This window comes from Oncorhynchus gorbuscha, linkage group LG19 (assembly GCF_021184085.1).
Source record: "Oncorhynchus gorbuscha isolate QuinsamMale2020 ecotype Even-year linkage group LG19, OgorEven_v1.0, whole genome shotgun sequence".
NCBI lineage: Eukaryota > Metazoa > Chordata > Actinopteri > Salmoniformes > Salmonidae > Oncorhynchus > Oncorhynchus gorbuscha.
The window spans coordinates 20,696,399-20,704,624 of NC_060191.1; positions in this window are offsets into that span (position 1 = coordinate 20,696,399).

An 8,226-nucleotide genomic window follows, 5' to 3' on the forward strand; every position below is an offset into this window, starting at 1 on the left:
AGTGGTGTGCAGAACGGCATCTTGGAATGCACAACTCGTCCGCCCTTGTCACGGATGGCCTATAGTCCGGCACAGTGGACTCATTATAATACCCATAAAACCTAGAGGTAAAACCCGGTAATGGTTCCAATCGTTTTTTCCCCATTCATTTTTACATCTGGGAATTTTGGAACTACTTCATTTAAGGTCTGTGTTTCTGTAACGACGTTCGTCTGTTGTAAGAAGAGAGTCAGACCGAAATGCAGCGTGTAGGTTACTCATGACTTTAATGAATGAAACGGTACATGAAATAACTGAAATACGAAAAACAACAAACGTGCAAACAGCCTGAAACTAATACAAACACCCACAAAATACAGCCTATACCTAAATACGGTGACTACTACACAGAGACAGGTACAAACAAACCCACAAAATACAAAGCGAACTCAGGCTACCTGAATTCTTTCACGGTTCCCAAATCAGAGTAGAGGGGAACAACAGAGAAAGCACCTGACTCCAGGCCGTATGATGAGAATCGCCTCTGAAGGCAAAAACACGCCAAGAACCTACAGCAAACAAGGATCCGACAACACCCCTAATCAGAGGGCAAAATAGGGGACCGAGTAAACGAGATCCCAAATACTACAAACCCCAATACGAAAAACAACATATAAACCCATGTCACACCCTGGCCTACCCAAACATATAACAAAAACACAAAATACAATGACCAAGGCGTGACAGTTTCGTGTAGGCTTACCCTGGTGTGACATTTTGATAGCCATGTAATTCTCTCTCGGACAAGGTGAGTTTTCTCAATATATTCCCCTCAAAATTTACTCTCAAAAATTTGAAATGCTAATTAGAAACAGAGAAGACCTCAGAAAGACTACAGATTCCTGAAGGAAGCTCCAAAGCTCCTGCACGTCATCTCTAGCCGACACTGTCAGCTACCGTTCAACAGCAAAATCAGAGACCTTTTTGCCCAAAGACCTTGTGCCCAATCCATGAACTGAAGTCCCATTTTCTCTGTCTTAGCTAGCCACTGACTACACTTTCACTAGCTAGTTAGCAGAGCAGTAGATCAAATAAATTCTACTTTGCCTAGATTATTGTTTGTACAGTATGTCGACTTCTGTGTCTATTTCAGACCTTAGGGCATTTTTCAAGGATGAGCATAAGAGCATTAAAAGGGGAGAAGACCACTATAAGTCTGGCCATGTGGAGAAGTGCAGCTATTGTGAGAGACAACTTACCGGTTTGGTCAGGGGCAGCATGAGGGCTCAAATTTATCCTGTGTCTGTGAGTTTAGCTATTAAGTTAAGTTTGAGCATCTTAGCAATCCAATGTGTTCTATACACCTGTCAACATTCTACAACGATAGAGCCACCTAATCAGTGATGAAATGATTAACCAGGTTACCCCGGATACCAGACTTCGATGAGTGATAACTCAGTTCTAGAATGTTGTCATTGATGGAAAAAAGCTATTGATATTCAAAATTGACGTTGTCTAGACATCTAGCCTGTATTATAGTTTCATAACCAGAGACAAATCTTCAAAGGCACAGTATTTACAGTTGAAGTCGGAAGTTTACATACACTTAGGTTGGAGTCATTAAAACCTGTTATGGATCATGCGCATTTTAGCAGCTTTTTGTTAAAAATCGCGCAACATTTCAGTGTCGTGCAACTCATGCCTGGAATATAGTATATGCATATGATTAGTATGTGTGGATAGAAAACACTCTGACGTTTCTAAAACTGGTTAAATCACAGCTGTGACTATAACAGAACGTGCGTTTCATCGAAAAGCGCAGGAAAATCTGATCACTGAAAACTGGAAAATATATCAATGCGCCACTTGAATGTATTGTTGAAAAGAAACCACATTAAATGGGGCCGAGGTTGCAATACCTACAGCTTCCACACGATGTCAACAGTCTTGTCATTTGTCTCAGATTTGTTTCTTGGTCAAACGGACACAAGGCAGCGCATTTCTTCCGATCTCCGACCGGATGTTTTGGACATGATATCAGGACGTGGAGCTATTGAATATACATCGCCCCGTGATCATTTTGATAGATTATTAACGTTTACTAATACCTAAAGTTGCATTACAAAAGTATTTCGAAGTGTTTTGTGAAAGTTTATCATCGACTTTTTTAATTTAAAAAAATGACGTTGCGTTATCAAACTCAGTTTTTTCCTTGATTACACAGTCTTCATAGATCGATATCTAGGCTATATATGGACCGATTTAATCGAAAAAATACCCAATAGCGATGTTTATGGGACATCTAGGAGTGCCAAGAAAGAAGCTCGTCAAAGGTAATGAATGTTTTATATTTTATTTCTGCGTTTTGGGTAGCGCCGGCTACCGCAAAATCTGTCGTTTTAGGTGACGTTGCAGTATTTTGGGGGTGCATGCTATCAGATAATAGCTTCTCATGCTTTCGCCGAAAAGCATTTTACAAATCTGACTGGGTGGATAGATTCACAACGAGTGTAGCTTTAATTCATTACCTTCCTGCATGGGAACTATATTCTGCCTTATCCTTAAGGAAGTTTTAAAACTCGTTTTTCAACCACTCCACAAATTTCTTGTTAACAAACTATAGTTTTGGCAAGTCGGTTAGGACATCTACTTTGTGCATGACACAGGTCCTTTTCCAACAGTTGTTGACCTAGATTATATCACTTAAAATTCACTGTATCACAATTCCAGTGGGTCAGAAGTTTACATACATTAAGTTGACTATGCCTTTAAACAGCTTGGAAAATTCAAGAAAATTATGTCATGGCTTTAGCTTCTGATAGGCTAATTGACATCATTTGAGTCAATTGGAGGTGTACCTGTGGATGTATTACAAGGCCTACCTTCAAACTCTTTGGAGAAATTTCCAAACGCTTGAAGGTACCACGTTCATCTGCACAACCAACAGCACGCAAGTATTAACACCATGGGACCACGCAGCTGTCATTACCGCTCAGGAAGGAGACATGTTCTCCTAGAGATGAACGTACTTTGGTGCAAAAAGTGCAAATCAATCCCAGAACAACAGCAAAGGATCTTGTGAAGATGCTGGAGGAAACAAGTACAAAAGTATCTATATCCAAAATAAATTTTAAAAAGTCCTGTATCGACATAACCTGAAAGGCCGCTCAGCAAGGAAGAAGCCACTACTCCAAAACCGCCATAAAAAAGCCAGACTATGGTTTGCAACTGCACATGGGGACAAAGATCGTGCTTTTTGGAGAAATGTCCTCTGGTCTGATGAATCAAAAATAGAACTGTTTGGCCATAATGACCATCATTATGTTTGGAGGAAAAAGGGAGAGGCTTGCAAGCAGAAGAACACCATCCCAATCGTGAAGCACGGGGGTGGCGGCATCATGTTGTGGGGGTGCTTTGCTGTAGGAGGGACTGGTGCACTTCACAAAATAGATGGCATCATGAGGTAGGAAAATCATGTGGATATGATCATCTCATTACATCAGTCAGGAAGTTAAAGCTTGGTCGCAAATGGGTCTTCCAAATGGACAATGACACCAAGCATACTTCCAAAGTTGTGTCAAAATGGCTTAAGGACAACAAAGTCAAGGTATTGGAGTGGCCATCACAAAGCCCTGACCTCAAGCCTATAGAAGATCTGTGGGCAGAACTGAAAAAGCGTGTGCGAGCAAGGAGGCCTACAAACCTGACTCAGTTACACCAGCTCTGTCAGGAGGAATGGGACAAAATTCACCCAACGTATTGTGGGAAGGTTGTGGAAGGCTACCCGAAACGTTTGACCCAAGTTAAACAATTTGAAGGCAATGCTACCAAATACTAATGGAGTGTATGTAAACTTCTGGCCCACTGGGAATGTGATGAAAGTAATAAAAGCTGAAATAAATAATTCTCTCTACTATTATTCTGACATTTCACATTCTTAAAATAAAGCAGTGATCCTAACTGACATAAGACAGGACATTTTACTGGTATTAAATGTCAGAAATTGTGAAAAACTGAGTTGAAATGTATTTGGCTAAGGTGTATGTAAACTTCTGACTTCAACTGTATTAATTTGAGGGGTACATGCATTCACACAGTCTTGATTTATAGGATCCCACTATATGATTGATATGTCAAGTGATAAAATCCCAAGTTATCAATTAAAAGTTTATGGAAAAAATGCACAAAATTACAGTTTTTAAAATTTCTACAGCTGTAATGTCATCAATCAAATCAAACTTAATTTATATAGCACATTTCTTACATCTAATGCATTTCAAGGTGTTCATAGTCATTGGATGGGGTGTTGTCTGTAAAGTGGGGCTCAGATAACGAAGAGGAGGACATCAAGGAATTCAAAATGGCTACAGGGATGGCTGTGCAGGAGTCAGGTCTTTAGGTCACAGGGTCTGGGATCCTGGGTGCCTCAGTGAATGGTCTGGTGGGCATCACAGCAGTAGTGGAGGTCAAGTGCATGGTGCAAGGTGCAAGGGACCTTACCATTGAAGAGGCAGTGAAGTCAAGTAGGGAGGGTCTTACATCCTCCGCGAAGACCATCCTTACTTGCAACAGGTCCAAGGTCAACTCCACATCACTGGAAGGGACACCTGCTTCTTTCGTTGCGTGGACCACCAAGCCTCCATCACTATCCCCATCCAGCGTGACAACCTCTGACAGACTCGTAATGATCCTCCTGTCAGTACCTAGTTTTCACGGGAATATTCCACATAGTTCATACACACACACACACACACTAGGCTCCCAGAATAAGTTATATTACATACAGGTTTTGCTCAAAGCAGCCAACTAAAGTAATGTAGTTAACGTAAGTTTAATAAATAAGGCTGGTCTGTGTGCATTTGTAAACAGTCATTATCCTAGCCTATGCTAGTTTTATTTTTACTTGTAAGGAAGGTAATGGGCATTGAACAACTACAGCTGGTGGGTAAATCTAGCTAATTTTCATAAGAACCTAGCTAACTACAGATCTTTGCCCTAACCAAAATGGATTGTTAGCAGCTAGCAAACAAGGCTTACCTTATCACACAGCTCCAGCGACACCTCTCGCTTACAGAGGATGGAAAATGGTAAAATGCACGTGTGCTTATCGGAGTAGTGGTTACAATCCGGTACATAGCACAGAACCATCCTTGCTTCCGATCGACAGGTTAGCTAGTTCGCTACAAAGGCCAAAGAGTAATTAAAAGGTCATTTGAAAATGCTAAACAAGAATACACATGAGAAACACTATTAATTATTTACACAAGAAACTAAAAAGGCTATAATATCTACTTGCTACTTGTCGAAGAGTTTGCATTGAGAGATGATGTCAAAGCTTGCGGCAAGATGTGTAGTTCTGTATGCTAGTCACATTGGAGGCTAATTAGCATTTCAATTTGTGGGGTAATTACAGGCAAATATATTGAGAAACGTTACCTGGTCCGAGAGAGATTTGCATGGATATCAAAACGTCACGCCAGGGTAAACACGAAACACTGACCTTATATGAAGTAGTTCTAAAATCAATGAAAAATGATTGGAACCATTTCTGGGTTTTACCGCTAGGTTTTATGGGTATTGTGACTCATACTGTGGTACTCAATTGCAGCAGATGACCACACAGGGTCCCAATCCTATCAGCTAAAAACAAGAAGAAGCGACTCCAGCGGGCACGTGATCACCAGCACTGGTCAATTGAGGAGTGAAAAAACATTGCCTGGTCCGACAAAATCCCGGTTCCTGTTGCATCATGCTGATGGCAGAGTCAGGATTTGGTGTAAGCAGCATAAGTTCATGGCCCCATCATACCTGGTGTCAATGGTACAGGCTGATGGTGGTGGTGTAGTGGTGTGGGGATTGTTTTCCTGGCACACATTAGGTCCCTTGATTCCAATTGAGCAATGTTTCCTTGCCCCAAAGATTTTAGGCTGTTCTGAAGGCCAAGGTAAATCTGACCTAGTACTAGATGGGTGTAACCTAATAAACGGGGCCACTGAGCGTATATTTCCACACTATGAGGTTGGAATAATACTGTGAAAATTATGTTAATACCCTTTAAGTGTAAGAGCTGTTTGAAAAGACCGCCCTTACATTTCTGCCTGTTTTGGTGGGATGGAGTTTTGGCTTTCCATGGTGACATCACCATGTGGTAAATTAGTTAATATAGCAATGAGAAAGAGAATTCCAAACCTCTCTGCCAATAACAGCTAGTTTTCAGTTTCCCACTTCCCACTCAGACCACTCCCAGACCGTCATAGCAAAATTATTGAAATTGTCCTTTGCTAAGAAGCAAGTTTTGCTTCTTTTTGACCATTTTAATTGAAAACAGTCACAAAAGTTATTTAATTGTTACCCAGAAATGATTTGATATTGAGATTAAAACGGCTGCATTGGAGCTTTAATGTTCCTAGAACGTTTTCAGAACTTCAGTTAGATAACATCTCACTGAAACCTAAAAGGGATCCAACGGGAATGTTACCTAATATCCTTAGGACGTCCTCTGTGATGCTTTGAGGTCCTTGATGAGGTGTCGGCGTGGTGAATATTGGCTATTTGTCCTTAATTTGATTACCCATTGTCCTGATTGGCTGCTTTATTCAGTATACCCTGCAGTGCCCATGATTATTGGAGACTTCCTATCCCTAACTCCATCATAGATTTGGAACATTAGCTCAAACAGAAATAAGAAACTATATGTATTCTCTGTATTTTCTTATGTTCAGAGAATATGGAATATGATGCATACGCATTCCTTTGCATAAGCATTCCTCATTTCAATGCAAACAGACATGTACGCTGCCACACAAACTGCCACTTAAAAGAAAATAAACCAAACCAGTGTTGAAAAACATTAACTCATTTAATTAAGTTTCTCTTGAAGTCTTCTTCACTTTGGTATCAAACCATGCATTAATAATGGTTGGTACAAAGCATTCTGTATGCTCAATGTCATATTTCACACATCAAACACTATGCTACACATTTATCTACTCCACTAGAACACTTCCGTGGTGAAGAAGCTTCTTGCCTTCCCATCTTACTAGCTGAGCTCAGTAAAAGTATGGAGAGCAGGGAGGAAGTACTGAGCCATCACTATCTCCTGACTACTGCAGCAGAAATGGCAATTCAGCTTATAGCTGGTAATTGTGGTCAGGACACTATGACCTTATTCATGTGTATGGTGACTAAGAGGGATGGGGGTGGGGCATACTATTTGTCCCTGGGGTAAGAATTGGCTCCGTCTCATAGACGCCAAGAGATGGAAGGCCACAAGTAATGCTAATTCTACATGATGTCTCTGCGCGATTGCAGTGAGCTATTTTAGCCTTCCTTGGGTAACATTCTGACGAGAAATATTTGAGCCATGATGTCATCTTTACAAATGATATTCCGACAAGAGGTTTACAGCTAATCATGCTAACCCTGTCTTATGACTATGTCACAAGGTAGAAAAGTGACAGGTTCTGGGTCTGGGTTGAGCAGGCAGTGTGAAAGCAGAGGCAAACAACAAAAGGAATGGTTAAACAGGTTTATTTTAAGGATTGGTGTTTGCCAAGGTTTCAGCACACAGTTTTTCAATTCAATTCGATTTCATCGCCTCCATATTTCATTTACATAAACATCCTTTTCTCTTACGTTTAGCTTAAAATCCATGTTAGTTAAAACCATCATACAACTTACAAACCAAACAAAAAGGGACACAAGCAGCAACACAATCCAGCAGGCAGGAGTCCAGTATCACTTAGTCATACAGCACACAGTACATTTGCCATGTGCTCTAATGAAACATGTCAGCCTTAAGCTCTGTTGCAACATGGATCCACCATGCCTCTGGACTGCATCACTTTCTGTGGGAGTCCGCCTGGAACACAAAAACAAGGGGGTTTTAATACACAATTAAAAATCACATTATACATTAATCGTCCAATAGGAATGCTTGATTATTACACATTGTTACATAAAGTAATGTAACAATTACCCCTTTGTAAATGAATGAAATAATGACATGAAATAATAACCCTGTCAAAAAGTGATTGACTGCCTCATAGCCTGTTGTGTTGACTAGGGTTTCCTAGTATTATATCTTCCCCGATTTGTCCACAACCACCACTAAATCCCTTATTAGCTCTGATCTCACAAACCTACAAGGGAAGTCACCTCATTCATAAACCCATGCAGATAGATGGATTCACCATTTGCAACCATCTTCACTGCATGAGACTGGTTGGTACCCAAGAGTCCTGACTT